This window comes from Globicephala melas, chromosome 7, assembly GCF_963455315.2.
Source record: "Globicephala melas chromosome 7, mGloMel1.2, whole genome shotgun sequence".
Lineage (NCBI taxonomy): Eukaryota > Metazoa > Chordata > Mammalia > Artiodactyla > Delphinidae > Globicephala > Globicephala melas.
In genome coordinates, this window is record NC_083320.1 from 91,435,333 (window position 1) to 91,453,452 (window position 18,120).

Genomic DNA, 18,120 nt, shown 5'->3' on the forward strand with positions numbered 1-18,120 from the left:
AGCGTAGCATGCCGATGAGTAGTGATTCAACCTATTACCAAAATAGTTAATTAGTGCTTTTCCTTTTAAACAAGGACTTAAGCCCCATGCCTTTCCTCCCCCTTGCCTTTCCAATTCCATAAAATTGCAAATGATGACTAGGCTGTGCTATCCAAACAGAACCATTACTTGCAAGTTTCCACTAAATGCAAGGGAAAGCACTATGTAATGGGATAACCAGAAAACAAGATTGGAGCACTGTCAGCAGGTGAGATGGAAATCAGATGAGAAAAGGTTATTGGCGAGACTACATCTTAGGAATCACAAATAATGTCAGAAACTATTTTTAACTGTGGGGTTCGATTTGGCTCTCATGTAGAGCATACAACAATAAGGGAAACCGCAAAGTGAAAAATGTGTGAGGGCAAAATGAAAGGAGATGGGAAAATAGAAGTGGAAATGGATGTGAGGAAAGGAAGGAATTAAGTAATAAAAGAATCACATTTCATGCTGTGAATGCTGACAAGAATGGAATGAGAGGGTCAGCAGCAGTGCCTACATTAGAATAAGGAAGTAATAACTTGGAAAGGAAAAAAGTCTGCCCCCTAAAACTCATAAAGGTAAGGGAAAAAAATCTATGAAAATGAAAAGACGTGACCCGAATCTAAGAGACACCAGGGAACGAAGCTCATGACAGTTGAGGGTTTAGCTGACCCAGCTTCACCATGGAAATTAAGCTGTCACTGAATTTACAGGTTTGTTCTATAAACACCTCAATATGTATCAGACAATTTAAAGAAAGCTTTTTGGCTTTCCTATGAGATATAAGAAAGTCTGCTAAAGCACTCTGCACAAATGGGGGAGATGAAGAAATTAACTAAAAAAGTAATTTTTCCCACAGCTCATGCATGAATCTGAGAGCAAGCGGATAGGATAGACTCTGAGATGGACCTATTTTTCTAAAGCTCTCGATACTAAGCAGAGCTTACACTTTCCCCCTCCCTCCCGTATAAAGCCCCCAGGTCAGATGGAAAATGAAAAACTGTTTAGTTGCATGTACCTTTGATACACACATTTGAACACCCGGTCAGGTACTGGCTTACTGTTTTTATTCTCTATGCCCCAGTGATCTACATCTGTAGCAGAGTCGCTAACCTCATCGCCAGGCTACTGGAAGGCAGGGAGCAGGTCTGCGTAGGGAGATGTTGACCCACCTTCTTGAATAACGGTGTAAAAACGGGACCTCTTGAAGGAGATTCTCCATCACGTGGATTTACCTGATTTTTTCCCCAATGTGTCTGCCATTTTAATATTGCTTATACTGTCACTTCTGGCTGACAAATCCCTACCTTCATCCAAAGTCCAAGTGACTCCCACCACTTCCACAAGGCCTTTCCCATGACTCCATTGGGCATGTCTTTGTTACTCAGTGAGAGTTTCAGTTTTAAGCAGATTTGTAGCCAGATGTAGTCAGGTGCCATGTGCAAGGCTGGGCCAGTGGTAGCAATTAGGGCCACACTGTGTGGAGCTTGGGGAGGAAACACATTCAAGGAAGTCATCACCTTGACTCCTCTCTATGTGTCTCCTATTCTCTCATCTACTTGAGCTTTTCTGGTAACTTTAGTCTTAATGTCTCCTTTGTACTATAAATCATACTGAAAGAATATGCCAAGAGAAAAACAATGTGAACCCTCTACTCATAAATACGCTTCTGGTTTTAACCAAAGCCAGACCCGGACGCTCAGTGTTTGTTTATATGACTACGTGAACAAAACTTGTGAGTCTTAGGAAGCCCCGGACTATGCTTCTACGATGTCTGCATTTTGTAAAACATTCAGAGGAGGGGGTGATGCCCAATCAGTATTTGTTGAATTGAAACCAATGTTTGAAGGGGCACAGATTGCTAAATGAGCCTCACTTAATTTTCTAGAGAAAACAGGCTCATAAATGGAATGTAGAAGGGGTGTTTTACAAAGCTCAAAGGACAGTAAGAGGGAACAAAAATGAAACCCTTTTCTTTCCATTACGGGGCTTTGATGAAGAACAGCCATCATTACATTAGCAAAAGGTGCTGCCTGACGATTTCTGTTATGGGAAAGAAAGGCTGTCCCTAAAGAAGTGTGAGAGCTGTTTGTTTAGAGATCTTGTTCATCAGGCAAGGAATCTTACCTAGAGGATCAAAAACACCCACAAGAGGCAAAAAGGCAGCAGGCCATCAAGAATAAACATTGACTACCCAGATGCCCAATTTCTTCTCGTGTCAGTCCTTTATGTTCTGGCTATTTCATACTGGTATCTGGTTGGCACTTATTATAGTTTCATAATGGAAATGTGTTAAAGCATGGACTTTATCGGGGAATCATGCGGAAAAGTTCTGAAGGAGAAAAATGAGCCATGGGAAAGTTAAATGAAAATCATTTCCAAATGGCACAAATTAGGAAGAAAATAACAGGGTTTAACAGGGCCACCGATGCTAAGAAATGCCACTGAAAAATCTAAATCCTCTGAGAGAAGTAACATTTCATTCTCCTGGTAATGAGTCCTATTTATTACTTCTTTATTGGGGAATTGTGTTTTTAACATCTTTATTGGAGTATAATTGCTTTACAATGCTGTGTTAGTTTCTGCTTTATAACAAAGTGAATCAGCTATACATATACATATATCCCCATATCTCCTCCCTCCTGCGTCTCCTTCCCACCCTCCCTATCCCACCCCTCTGGGTGGTCACAGAGCACTGAACTGATCTCCCTGTGCTATGCGGCTGCTTCCCACTAGCTAGCTATTTATCTATTTTACACTTGGTAGTATATATAAGTCCATGCCACTTTCTCACTTCGTCCCAGCTTACCCTTCCCCCTCCCCGTGTCTCAAGTCCATTCTCTACATCTGCGTCTTTATTCTTGTCTTGCTCCTAGGTTCTTCAGAATCATTTTTTTTTTTTTTAGATTCCATATATATGTGTTAGCATACAGTATTTGTTTTTCTCTTTCTGACTTACTTCACTCTGTATGACAGACTCTAGGTCCATTCACCTCACTACAAATAACTCAATTTCGTTTCTTTTTATAGCTGAGTAATATTCCATTGTATATATGTGCCACATCTTCTTTATCCATTCATCTGTCGATGGATGCTTAGGTTGCTTCCACGTCCCGGCTACTGTAAATAGTGCTGCAATGAACATTGTGGTACATGACTCTTTTGAATTATGGTTTTCTCAGGGTATATGCCCAGTAGTGGGATTGCTGGGTCGTATGGTAGTTCTATTTTTAGTTTTTTAAGGAACCTCCGTACTGTTTCTCCATAGTGGCTGTATCAGTTTACATTCCCACCAACAGTGTAAGAGGGTTCCCTTTTCTCCACACCCTCTCCAGCATTTATTGTTTCTAGATTTTGTGATGATGCCCATTCTGACTGGTGTGAGGTGATACCTCATTGTAGTTTTGATTTGCATTTCTCTAATGATTGATGTTGAGCATTCTTTCATGTGTTTGTTGGCAATCTGTATATCTTCTTTGGAGAAATGTCTATTTAGGTCTTCTGCCCATTTTGGGATTGGGTCATTTGTTTTTTTTGATATTGAGCTGCATGAGCTGCTTGTAAATTTTGGAGATTAATCCTTTGTCAGTTTCTTCATTTGCAAACATTTTCTCCCATTCTGAGGGTTGTCTTTTTGTCTTGTTTATGGTTTCCTTTGCTGTGCAAAAGGTTTTAAGTTTCATTAGGTCCCATTTGTTTATTTTTGTTTTCATTTCCATTTCTCTAGGAGGTGGGTCAAAAAGGATCTTGCTGTGATTTATGTCATAAATTGTTCTACCTATGTTTTCCTCTAAGAGTTTTATAATGTCTGGCCTTACATTTAGTTCTTTAATCCATTTTGAGTTTATTTTTGTGTATGGTGTTAGGGAGTGTTCTAATTTCATTCTTCATGCCCGTGCCCATGGCAGACATTACTAGTCATGTATAGTGTTCTTTTTCAGCATCTTTTCCTACACTGAAGGCCAGGCAGCCACTACCAATGGATTGCAGTACGTGTGTGCAATCCTGATTGATGTATATTAGAGAGAGTGGGCAGCTGGACCAGCAAGACATCCCTATGACACCAGATGGGGGAAGGGGTGTATTGCTACAGACCCAAGGAAATAAAATTTTATAACATCAACTTAGGTTTCCACACCTTCCAAGAGAAATTAAGGAAACACTCCCATTTACCATTGCAGCAAAAACAATAAAATACCTAGGAATAAATCTACCTAAGGAGACACAAGACCTGTATGCAGAAAACTATAAGACACTGATGAAAGAAATTAAAGATGATAGAAACAGATGGAGAGATATACCATGTTCTTGGATTGGAAGAAACAACATTGTGAAAATGACTCTACTACCCAAAGCAATCTACAGATTCAGTGCAATCCCTATCAAAGTACCAATGGCATTCTTCACAGAACTAGAACAAAAAATTTTACAATTTGTATGGAAACACAAAAGACCCCAAATAGCTAAAGCAATCTTGAGAAAGAAAAACAGAGCTGGAGGAATCAGGCTCCCTGACTTCAGATTATACTACAAAGCTCCAGTAATCAAGACAGTATGGTACTGGCACAAAAACAGAAAGATAGATCAATGGAACAGGATAGAAAGCCCAGAGAAAAACCCACACACATATGGTCACCTTATTTTTGATAAAGGAGGGAACTGTGTTTTTATAATTTTGTAGTTCTAGAGTCATATCATAAACTCATTCATTTAGTCAGTCTTTTAATATTTATTAAATAAGCCTTTGCTCACTGTAACTGATCAATTTAACTAAGGACTGTTTTCTGAAATTACTCTCCATCTATGGACTGACTGGTATAAACTTGGAAGCAGGGTCTCATTGGGGTTCAGCAGGTATCATTATTGTACATCAGAGTCTTAGGGTTCAAGGGCTCAAATAAAGCAAATAATCCAACAACAACCAGAATTAAAAAAGAAAAAAAAAGAAAGAAAGAAGGGAAAAGTCATGGCCTCCAATTTTCTATAGAATAAATTTTTGCTCCAGTGAAGCTGCCAGTCAAGACCCAGGTAGAAAACTTCAGGCTTGAGACCTCCATGCTGGGCACTGTGCTGCTTGGAACTTGAACATGAGTTCAAAGGTCCAATTGGGACTAGAGATTCCTGCAAGGCAGAGCCAGGGTCTGTCCCATTGGAATGTGAGAGGAAATGGTCTCTAGGAGTGGTAAGATCGGTAAAGCACTACGGGCTTCCTTCTCCCGCAAAAGGTTGTGAGTTCTCAGCCAAAAGTGCACAAATTTGCCTCTGATTAGGTCTACGATTCTCATCCCTTAATTCAAAGAACTTCCCCGCTAGCCATTTTCTGCTGGTCTATACTTTCTTTCTTCCTCCAGGGCTTACTCTTTCCTTTCAGAAGGGTCCTCTAGGCTACACCTTCCTTCAACTTACCAAATTCTGTCCCTTTTCTTATTCAGTCAGCCGTGAAGTTATGCTCTCCTCCATTACGACTTGTCTTACTGGCTGGAAATTATCACATTTACACAAATAATCTTTGGTTTCCATTTTTGTTCATCATGCATTTATAATTTGCTTGTGTACAACGTAGTGTATATATGCAATGCTAAAAAGTTCAGTTCTAATGCAACTGCAGCCGCATGCTTTACAATGAGCCCACCCATCACTAGTCCTTGGTCATCAGTGGTTACACAGTAACACTCTGTGGATCTTTATGGCTTATACAAGACATTCCATGTCTTAGGTCTTGATCACCACAATCATTTGAGTTAGAAAATGTTGGTGTGATCCCTATTTACAGGTAAAAATAACTGAAATTTGAAGAAGCTAAGTGAGTCATTTATGGCTTATAAATGACGAGGCTGGTGCTTAAACTGAGATTATTTGAGACTCCCACCCTGGTGATGCCAAGAGTTCACCGGCTCTGCCTGTTTAGCTTGTACAAGCACATCACCATGCTTCGAGAGCCAGTCACTATCTTTTCAATGATGAAGATAATGCTAACATTTATAAATTCCTGAAAAAGGAAGACCAAGAGCTGAATATTCAAAGATGTCTATACAGTAAATGATGCATATAACTTTATGTAGAAAGGAATATTGCCTACGCGATTCATTCCTAGTCTTTAGGTATGGAATATCTTTTCACAATTTCAAAAATCCAAAAAGTGTCTCAGAAAACTTGCAAATTTAAAGCAAGATTAGGCCTGTGTCTTTTGAAAGGTTGCAACCCTTTGTGTGAAGATGATGGGTTAAAACAATAGTCCACGAATGGTTTTAAATTGGTATCTGTGGGAAAATCATTATGCCTGTCATTTTGTGCTATGAGTTGCTCAAAAGGGCAGCACCTGGAGTCAGGATTTTATGGAGATCTGGAGTCTGGTGATCCACAATATAGGGTGTGGGTAACTGTCAGTTTTAGCCCAGACGTTCAAGTCTGAGGCCCTGACTAACCTCCTCTTCCCAGATGTTTTCCCACACTACCTCCTTAGCTTCTTGAGAATCCTCTGAGCTTACCATCATCCCTGGTATGTTAGATTCACCGTTGGTTTTATTTCTTACTTTATTTATTTATTTAATATATTTGGCTGCGTTGGGCCTTCGTTGCAGCGAGCAGGGGCTTCTCACTGCGGTGGCTTCTCTTGTTGCAGAGCACGGGCTCTAGGCACATGGGCTTTAGTACTTGTGGCTCACGGGCTCTGGAGCGCAGGCTCAGTAGTTGTGGCGCACGGGCTTAGTTGCTCCGTGGCATGCAGGATCTTCCCGGACCAGGGCTCGAACCCATGTTCCCTGCCTTGGCAGGTGGATTCTTAACCACTGCGCCACCCGGGAAGCCCTCACCATTGATTTTAAACATGCATTATATATTTTCTTTTCAATTTTGATGTTAAAAAAAACTAAAAATGAACTTAATAACGCTGAATGAGTTTTATTTGCAAGATTTATTGACAAAGTGTTGAACTTTAAAGCCAATGGGAAGTTTATTAAAATAATGACCATGGTAGTTTCATTCCCTATCTCCTAAGTATAGTGGTTTCCAAGCTTGCAGATCCGAAGAACTGTCACATTGTTGCAAGGGGCCCGTGAGTGCATTCTCGTTCCAAACCTTGTCTGTAGTCTCAATGAATAATATAATCTCATACGTGTTAGTCCCACCACTTGTCAAATGAAGGCAGGGAATGTGATTTTAAAGTTTTAATTTCATTTGAAGGAACTGCTGAATTTGAAATCACTCATCAGGAATTTTCTCAACCCAGGCTAACTAAGAGCACAAGGTCCTCGTATCAAACACTCAGGGAACCACTGCCTTTACATGTAAAGAAGAGAATAAATAAACTGAAAAGGAGGCTATGCCCTACATTGTTTATATTTTGATAAGATGTTCTACAGAGAAGCCCTCTTTCTAAAAGTGAATATTGAAATAAAATTTTCCTGAGAAGTTCTAACCTCTAGATTCTGTACTTTTTATTTTCCAGTGGTCTATAACACTTAACCCCTTCCCTCTGGTCTGAATATCACTGCTGACCTTTTAAGCACAGGGTCCTCATTATCAAGACCGACACCCATGCACGGCTAAACTGTCTCTACCATCCACATAGTCTTATTTTCCTCCCCCCATGGCAGGGGGTGGAGGGATGGGAGATGGGAGAGCTGGGTACTGAGATTGAGTAAATGTGGCCTCAAGCCATGCATGTACTTCTTCCCCTTCCTCATGTTTCCTTCGCATTCAAGGATGTCACACACGGGCCACCCATTACAGAGGGTATTTAAAAGAGAAGAACCACAAAGCCCTCATCCAAAAGGCCATGGTTAAGCTCAGTAATCTGTGCTGATGTAACGTAGATTATTTATAATGGTGAATAAGCAGAAATGCCTTCTTTTTTTTACTGCATAGCATTGTCTTTCTCCTTTGGCAGATTTACATTTCTTATTTGTGACATTTAAGCAACTATAAAAATAAACTATGGTCTTAAAGTGGACTACATGGTAAGGGACATTAGCAACAAAAGCTGTCGTTGTGCAGATCCCATAAAGCACAGGATATTCTACAGTAAAGTGTGTGTGCGCGCGCACACGAGCACTAAGCAGAATCCCTCTGTGCCTGGTATGTGATACAGAACTGGCAGAGCACACTGACACAGGCAACTTGGGGCCAGTTGAACTATAAAGCCCACTCTCTGTACCACAGCAGTGTAAGCAATCATAACCAATAGAATGAGAGAGGGAAACTCACTCCAGAGTCTGGATTGCCTTCTCCAGTCCCCTGGGAGATGCTGCCCACTGCCATGCCGTGATATGAGAGCAGATGGAATTTTGTAGATTGCTCACAGTATACCAGGGACTACTGTCACAGTGGCCCTTTGGATTTTCATAGAACAGATTGCAGTTATCAGTCAAGCTGAAGTGGAAAAAAAAAAAACAAAAGAAACAAAAAGCAATCCCATGCCAGCTATGATCGATACTTCCAGAAAACTTTGGAAGAGCTGAACATGTAACCCTTCAGAAAAGAGGTTATGGATGAATCTTGAGGATATTATGTAAAATAAGCCAATCTCATAAGGATAAATACTGTATGAATATACATATATGAGGTATATCCGATAGTCAAACTCACTGAAGCAAATAGGATCGTGGTTGCCAGGGGCCGCAGGGAGGGACAAACAGGGAATTGCCAATCAATGGGCAAAAAATTTCACATGAAAAGGTCTGGAGATCTGCTGTACAGTACTGCCTATGGATAACAATACTGTATTATCGACTTAAAATCTGTTAAGGGGGTAGGGCTATCTTATGTTAAGTGTTCTTACCACCATAAAATTAAAAAGAGTTACATGTCTCAGAGGGGGTTGGATTGTACCATGGAAACCTGACCAGTGAAAGAACCTTTCTGCTCTTAGCATCTATAAGATGCTGTCTAGGGGTCTAGTGTACAGATTAGATAGATAGATAGAGAGACAGATAGAGACAAAGTAAGTCTGGGTCCAGAATATGACCACCAGAAATCAGGTGAGAAAGGAAAACTTTCTTTCTCTGTTGCAATACAAAAGAGAGTCTGAAACAGAGACCACTTTGGCTTCTGGCAGGTAACAAAAGTTTTACAAGTTATAGGTGTAAGGCAGTGCTAAAGCAGAGATTAGCGGATCTCAGTTCTCACAAACAGATGCCCAAAGGATAAGTCAGAAAGGTATATGGTATTGTTTGAGGTTTATCAAGAAAGGGAGGAGAAGGGATTTAAGCCCGAGACTTGCAACTCATTATGTAAGTGTCCAACACAAGTGAAGGCTTTGGGGAAAACCGTTACCTTCCTTTGCTGGGAGAGGGTGTTGTATAGCTCTCACTCATTCTCAGTAGTTGAGAGCATCATGCTATCCTTACTCTAGGATACAGGCAACTGTCTCTGCACTCAAATGTAAGAAGCCTATTGGAGCACGCCTAGAAAATCAATGTAATTTGAGTTATAAAAAATGTATTTGTGTAAAGAAGCAGTATGATCTAAGTTGCACATTCCTTGGGCAAAGAAATCCTGTGTTTGTGTGGCTGAACTATCAGATACAAATGGACAAGGATGGGTAGCCCTAGTTGGGATTAATCTACTAGGACCTACTTCAGATGAGAGATTTGTCAATCAAGCAAACAAACAAAAATCTAAATCTAATTCTCATAAACTATACACAAGGCCCTGATACATACAGGATGAAGCTTGAAGACTGCAGCCACCTGGGGTAAGAAAATGGGAAATTTGATGAGGTCGAATTTAAGTGGTAGATAATGGGCACGCGCCACTAAAACTGCTGAGATTTATATCAAGAGAGACATTCCAAATGAAGTGTGGGACACGTAAGTCATCTTTAATGTGAGAAGATGAGATGGGAACGTGTGAGAGCACTGAGAAAGGTGACGTGGTCCCGATACGAGGTTACGGTTATGAAAAAATAATCATCATATCTACTATTTTCACAAAGTTTCCAACATAACAAGGAAGAAGAGATACCAAGATTTGGTGGTGAACATGAAAGAGACAAGTAAAACCTTAATGCTACTTTTTGAACTCATTTAAGATTAGCATATTCTAGAACCTAGTGACGCATTCAAGTTTCCTCTTTTTTACCAACAGAATTGGAAGAAAGAAGACAAGGCATCAGCTTCCCCAGTGCCCTGAATCCCAGGGGGTATTGCTAATGAGCAGAGCGGCAGAAACTTGGATGTTTGCCAAGAAAACTTCTTCACATAATACTTTTACCATCTTATTTCATCTTATCTTGGCTTAGTTGGGCTAAATCTGAGACCATGTGTGACCTGAAAAGCAATCTAGTCTTTGGGAGGTTTGCTCAGAACTTCCCAATATTCACAGTAGGCAAGCATAAAACCGGCTTCTAGGACCAAGTCCAAAAGGAAAGGCCCAAATTGGCAAGAAACGACTTTTCACGTGCTTCCTATCATGCAGTGAGCACTCTGGGCCCACCATGTTACCGTCTCTTAATCACTGCAACAAACAAATCTTTCCTACTCTAAAATGCATTGGTTCTCATCTGTCACTTACTCCAAAGTCTATCAGGGAGTTAGAGAGAACAGAACAAAAGAAGGAGTGCTCAGAAATGGCCTTCCTTCTGCCTAGTAGAAGGAAAGAGATAAGAATTGCAGTCTGCAAACTCCATTCCTAATGTGGCTAATTTCTAAATGCTCCCGCTATCACAAAAGGCAGGAAAGGACAGTGTATTTTTCACCCAAGAAAAAACCAGATAATTATTATTTTCATATAGTTTGGGGCAAGAAAGAAAGAAAATAAAAAAATATCATAAAGAGACTTTTGCACAAAGATATTATGTGTCACACACACAAAGTAGTCTTTTTCTTCTGCAGATAAATGCACAAGGAAGCAGTTCTAAGGCTGCATTGTGCCCTAACAGTTCTCCCAGTTAAAATACAAGGCCAGGCACAGCACAAAATGGCCTTTAAAAATATGAACTCTTAGTGTGAGTCCTTCCATAACAAACCTGAGGTGTCTAAGACAAAGTTAAAGTGAAACAGAGCCACAAGTGATGCTTTATAACCAAGGGTGGCACAGCCTGACCTTTGCAGAAATGAGAGGCAAGATTGATTGGCTAATGGAATCCCTGCCATTCACTTACATGGTGATAAATTGCGATCCTGGCTCTGATTTCCACCCTAATTTCATCAGTTGGAGACTCTTATTAGGGACTAATTGAAAGCTGCTTCTTTACGGAATAAAGAGTATTTTGTTGGAAACAGGCTTCCCCTGAGGCAGAAAGTGAAGAAGAGACAAAGACTGATACAGACCTTTTAGGCCCTTCACAAGATAAAACCAGAAGATGACTGCTGAAGGAAAATGTTAGTTTAAGGCAGACCTGTTCCTGACCTCCATTTGAGTAAATTTTGTTTTGACCAAAGGAAAGACAGCTGATGGTAAAGTAGAAGTCATGTCTAACAAGCAAATATCACTATACACAACATAAATGATGAACCTATTCCTGGGTACTTGCAAAACACAGATTATTTGAAAAACGTAACAAAGAAGTTCTTAAAATGTGTTACAGGGTGATCAATTAACCCGTTTACATATAAAGTGGGCAATGTTCTACAAACCTGGACTCAATTGAAAACTAAAACATGAATACATAGCACGTGTGCAACCAGTGACAGCTTTTCTGAGACATTTACTGAGAACTAAGATTTCCAGATACCATATTTTCTATAAACAATCCTTCCTCCACCTCCACCCCCCTAATAAGAGAACTTATACACTGTGTCCCTGGGTTATACTCTGTGCTCAATAGATATATATTGGTATAAAAATGAACAAATGACTACAGAAATATTCTCCTAAGCATGTTCTTAAAAAATGTACATAGACCAAACCATGATGCTGGTATGACTTGGAGTTAAAAGTTGTGCCCTCTTTGCAATTAACTTTACAGGAACATTAGTATTATGTATCAATTATTCAAATCTAATTGCTTGTAACTGTACTCTGGTCCCAACATTTCAAAGCAGATATCCAAATGAATTCAGAGATTTAGATTTTATTATTTCAAAATTCTCTCATCTCTGATTTCATGTTTGATTTCTCTGAATACAGATGATAGTAATTGGACAGTGTAACCCCAGTTCCCCATCCCAATCGTGGATGCCTTGAATTAATTATGAAAAATACAAGCTCCTGAAAGGACTTTTTCTTTCCCTGAAGGCAGGTAATATTCGAGGCGTTCAGGACTCAACATGTCTGCTAACTAAAAGCAGACCCTGCTGGTATGAGGGAGCCAGGCTCACAGTGACCACTGGATCTCTCTGAAGATAGGGACCATCTCTTGCATATCTCTTATGTTGCACTTAGCATCTGACATGTGCAGGGCCCATAATAGGCTCACGATAAATGCATGTTGAACTGAATGCTAGGAAGTATAGGGCTTATGGTTCTAGACCTGAGCTGGCATCTCACTTGGTGTGTGTGTGTAGGTCTGTTAAAATAGTCTTCCTTAGCAGGAACCACACTGCTTTGGACTAATGACATGGCATCCGTAGAGCAATTTAGGAGATGGGCGGCATCAAGTACTTTACTTGGATTGAATTCCTGCCCTCCATTACTGGATTCCTTGGTTGGATCCTATTAAGTTGATAATGAGTTCCTCTGCGGGGGTGGCTTCATTTCAGTGATGGGTGACGTGATCCTTTATACTGTGTTAAAGATTATCTGTGGTCTAGTGAGCAGAGGAGTATGAAGAGAGCCATGAGAAAGGGGTTATGATTCAGGTTCTGCCATTGATTCCTGGCAGCTAACTTAAGGGTCTCTTGGGGTCTAGCTTTTCTCTTCATAACCTGACATTAATACTTATTCTCAAGAGAAGTACAGTAATGGTATATGAGCTTTAGAAAGTCTGAGAGAGTTCACTATAAGAAGTAATGTTTGTTTGAGTAAGATTAGCACTGAGGCATGGAGTTGAAGAAATTTTGGAGCTAGAAGTAAACTGTATGATCATCTCTTCCAACTGCGTTATTTTCTTCATCAAAAATACACCTGCACTCTCATCTACATTAACCTCATTAACTTTGAACAGTTATTAACACTGCACCCTCAAAACTTGGGAGATGTGACACACTGAAAGAGACAAATGTCTTGGATTTTTATCCTTCCTCATCCTCCGTATCACCTAATACATTAAAGAGAAAAAGAGATGCCCAATCAGTAACAGCTAAGCCAGCAAAACAACCTGGATCATTCTAGACATATTATTATTTCTGATAAAGATACAAAAGACTATTTACAATTCCATAGTCACATCAATTTTTGACATTTCTCTTGAGCACGAAATGATTCCTTCTAAAAAGGAAAAGTCTTTAATTTTATAGCTGAGACATAAAAAGTGCCCTACGCTGAAAGTTTTAATTTAAAACTATTCACAATTTAGGGATCAGTTACTACATACAAGGTAGAGATTAAGTTATTGATTAGGAATAGAAAGAAAAGAGTATGAATATCATGAAAATTATTCTTCATTAAAGATAAACGTCATGTGATAACAACAGTTAAGGATCTTTTAACAGTTGGAGCTTTTAACAGTTGCAAGCAGACCTCTTGTACTTACTTTTTTGCTAATGCTTTAATTCACCAGGCCTTTACTGATTTTCTACTGTGTAAAACCCAGAATCTCCTTAGACACTGGATAAAGAGCACGCAAATTGTTTTCTCTTGTGTTGGTGTTGGAAAATTATGTCCACGGGTCAAATGTGCCTTACCACCTACTACTTTCCTTCTTCATTAAAAAAAATGGTATATAATTTATATCCCATAAAATTCACTCTTTTAAAGTACACAATTCTGTTTTTAATATATTTACAAAGTTGTGCAACCATCATCATTATCTCTAACTTTATAATATTTTATTCACCTCAGAAAGAAACCCTTTATCTGTTAGCAGTCACTACCCATTCTCTCCTTCCCCGTCCCCCTGGCAACCAACCACTCATCTGCTTTTTGCCTCTATATAGATTGGCCTATTTGGACATTTCATGTAAATGAAATCATAATACATGGCCTTTTGTATCTTTTTACTTTGACTTAGCATAATTTTTTCAAAGTTCACCCATGTCATAGCATGAATAAGTATTTCATTATTGTTTATGAACGAGTAACATTCAATTTTGTGGATATACCAGATTGGTTTATCCATTCTTCAAGTGGATTAACATTTGTGTTGTTTCCATCTTTTGGCTCTTATGAATAATGCTGCTATGGACATTTGTGTACAAGTATCTGTGTGGATATATATTTTCAGTTCTCTTGGTTATTTACCTAGGAGTGGAACTCCTGTGTCATGTGGAAACTACGTTTGCCTTTCTGAGGAGCTGTCCATGAGTTTTCCAAAATAGCTACAACATTTCACATTTCTACCAACAATGCATGAGGGTTGCAATTACTCTCTCTACATTCTTATCAACACTTATTATTGTCAGTTTTTTGTTTTGTTTTGTTTTAAGGCCAGACACTATAAAACTCTTAGGGGAAAACACAGGCAGAACACTCTATGACATAAATCACAGCAAGATCTTTTTTGACCCACCTCCTAGAGTAATGGAAGTAAAATAAAAAATAAACAAATGGGACCTAATGAAACTTCAAAGCTTTTGCACAGCAAAGGAAACCATAAACAAGACGAAAAGACAACCCACAGAATGGGAGAAAATATTATCAGTTTTTTGATTATAGGCATCTTAGTGGGTGTGGAGTGCCATCTCATTGCGGTTGCATTTTGTACTTCCCTAATGAATACTGATGTTCAGCATTTGAGCATCTTTTCATGTGCTTACTGGTCATTTGTATATCTTCTTTGGAGAAATGTCTATTCAAGTCCTGTGCCCATCGATTAATTAGGTTGTCTGTCTTCTTCATTTTGAGTCATAAGATTTCTTTATATATCCTGGATACTAGATCCTTATAAAATATATGATTTCCAAATATTTTCTCCCGCTCTGTGGGTGTGTTTGCACTTTCCTGATTACGTCCTTTGAATTGCACAAGTTTTAAATTTTGTTGAAATCCAAATTACCTTTTTTTCCCTTCGGTTACTTGAACTTCAGGTACCCACTGCCTGATCTAAGATTACGAATATTTATACTGGTGTTTTTAAGAGTTTTATAGTTTTAGCTCTTACATTTGGTCTTTGATCTATTTTGAGTTAATTTTTGTATATGCTGTGAGAGTAGTACAGATTCATTCTCTGCATGTGGATATCCAGCTGTCGAAGCACCATTTGTTGAAAAGACTATTTTCTCTTCATTAAATTGCACTGCCATCTGTGTTACGCTGAACAATAGCTTCACCATGTCCTAGTCCCTGAGGCTAGTGAAAGTTACTTTATATAGTAAAAGGGACTCTGCAGATGTGGTTAAGTACCTTGTGATAGAGAGATAATCCTGGATTATGAGGTGGTCAAGATGTAATTAAAAGGGTCCTTATAAGAGAATCACAGAATGGCCCAATACAGAGGGTGATATGAAAATGAAGCAGAGGTTAGACTGACGTAGCCATGAATACCAGCAGCCTCTAGAAACTGGAAGAGGAAAGAAACAGAATATCCCTTGGAGCTTCCAGTAGGAACTAGTCCGGCTGACACCTGTGAGACTTATTTTGGACTTTTCACCTCCTGCACTGTAAGACAATTTATGTTGTTTTAAATTTTATCACTAACTTTGTGGTCATTTCTTATAGCAGCAATAGGACACTAATGCAACATCTTCATCAAAAATCAACTATCATATCACGGTACATGTTTAGTATATGATTATTTTAAAAGATGTGACAGATCCATATTTTCTGGCATAAAAAATGTCCAAGGTATACTGTTGAATGAAAATATAGTCACAGAAAAATATATTATATAACATCCATGTTAAAAAATATATACACACTTAACTATGTCCTGAATATAAATACCAGTAACTGCGATAAAACATTCTGAAGTGATAGCTATAAAACTTTAGGGACTCCCCCCCCTAAAAAAAATCAGCTATCATAAATTTGTGGTTTATTTCCAGATTCTTGGTTCTATTCCATTGATCTATAGGCCTGTCCTTATGTATAATACAATATACTGTTAATTATTGTAGCTTTGTAGTAACTTTTGAAAATGTGAAGAGTTCTCAGACTTTGTTCTAAGATCGTTTTGGCTATTCTGATCCCCTTGCACACTTTGTATGATTTCGATCCACTTAAATTTACCGAGACTGTTATAGGCCCTAACATAAGCCTATCCTGAAGAATGTTCCATGTGTAATTGAGAAAAACGTATATTCCAATATTATTGGCTACAGTGTTCTGTACTTACATGGTTTTCCTTTACCTTTACCAGTACTCTTTATTTCTTCATGTAGATTTGAATTACCGTCTAGTGTCTTTTCATTGTGACATGAAGTACTCCCTTTACCATTTTGTGTAGGGCCAGTCTGCTAGCAATGAATTCGTTCTGCTTTAGTTTATCTGGGAGTTTTTAAAGTTGTCCTTCATTTTTGAAGAACGATTTGACTGGATGTAGAATTCCTGGTCGAATCTTTTCTTCCCCTCCTGAATGTTGACTATGTCTTCCCACTGCCTTCTGGCCTTAATGGTATCTGATGAGAACTTAGCTGTGGATCCTGACACTGATGATCACGTGAATATGATGAGTCACTTCTCTCTTGCTGTTTCAAGATTCTCTTTGTGTTTTGACAGTTTTTATTATGATGTATCTATGTGTAGATCTCTTTGACTTGATCCTACCTGGAGTTTGTTGAGTTTTGGAATGTGTAGATTAATGTTTTTTTCACCAAGTTTAGGAAGCTTTGACCCTTATTTCTTTAAAAATTCTTTCTGTTTCATCTTTCTTCTTGCCCTGGGACTCCCATCATGCATATGTCTGTATGCTTGTTAATGTCTCACAGATTTCTGAGGCTCTATACATTTCCCTTCATTATTTTATTTTTTTTTTTCTTCAGACTGGATAATCTCAATTGACATATCTTCCAATCAAATGCTTCTTTTTTCCACCTGCCCAGATATACTGTTTGGTCCCTCTAGTTAATTGTTTAATTTCAGCTTTTGTACTTTTAACCTTCAGATTATCTATCTGATTCTTCCTTATAATGTCTATTTTGTTACTGATATTCTCTATTTAGTTTGACATCATGCTTGGACCTTCCTTCAGTTCCTTAAATATATTTAATTAAAATAACCAATTCAAAATCTTTGTCTAATAAGACCAATTTCTCAGCCTCCTCAGAAACAGTTTCTATGGCCTGCTTGCTACGTATGGACCATACTTTTTCCTTTTCATGTCTCATATTGTTGGCTGAAAACTGAACACTGAAAATAACATAATATGGCAACCCTGGAGACCAGATTTCCCCCTCTCTCTAGCGGTTGTTGCCGTTGCTATTTATTATTGCTACTGTTTGTTTGTTTAGTAGCTTTTTTGAAGTCACTATGAGAAGTCTGGGCTGTTTGTCATGTCTAATGATGTTTCTGTCTGACAGAGATTCCCTTTAACGGCTGGCACCAGTGAACCTCCTAGTCTTTGCTGAGGGGCTCTGCGTGTTGGGGCACACATTCAACACTCAGCTAGGCTGTTTACAGCTTCACGTTTGTCCTCACTTTCTGCTTGCACAGAGGCTCAAGGTTAGCCTGAGGAGAGAGGGCCTTGCCAGGGCTCTCCTAAATATGTGTGCTGCCCCATGCTTGTGCACGGCCTTTTACTTTCCAGGAATACATCGCAGTTTTTCAAAACCCCTACGGACATCTCATCCCCTAGCCTTTCCTTTTGAGCATTTTTAAAAAATTGAAGTATAACTAGCATATAGTATTATACTAGTTTCAGGAGTACAACATAGTGATTCAACGTCTATATATATTTCTAAATAACCACAGCAATAAGTCTAGTTACCATCAGTCACCACACGAAGTTAATCCAATATTATTGACTATATTCCCCATGGTTTATATTATATCCCCATGACATTTGAGCATTGAGACGAAGCTTAGCCACAACAGGAGTTATGACATCACAAAAGTCTTTGGATTTGCTACCTAGCCCCCAATCAACAAAAGACTGGGTAGGTCTGGAGTTGCACATTTTATACC

General features: G+C 38.9%; 1 protein-coding gene across 2 annotated transcripts in view; it reads right to left on the reverse strand.

Annotated features, from left to right (window-relative positions):
* THSD7B (thrombospondin type 1 domain containing 7B) overlaps positions 1-18,120 on the reverse strand; it is a 1,218,744-nt gene that overhangs the window by 106,586 nt on the left and 1,094,038 nt on the right. The window lies entirely within an intron of this gene.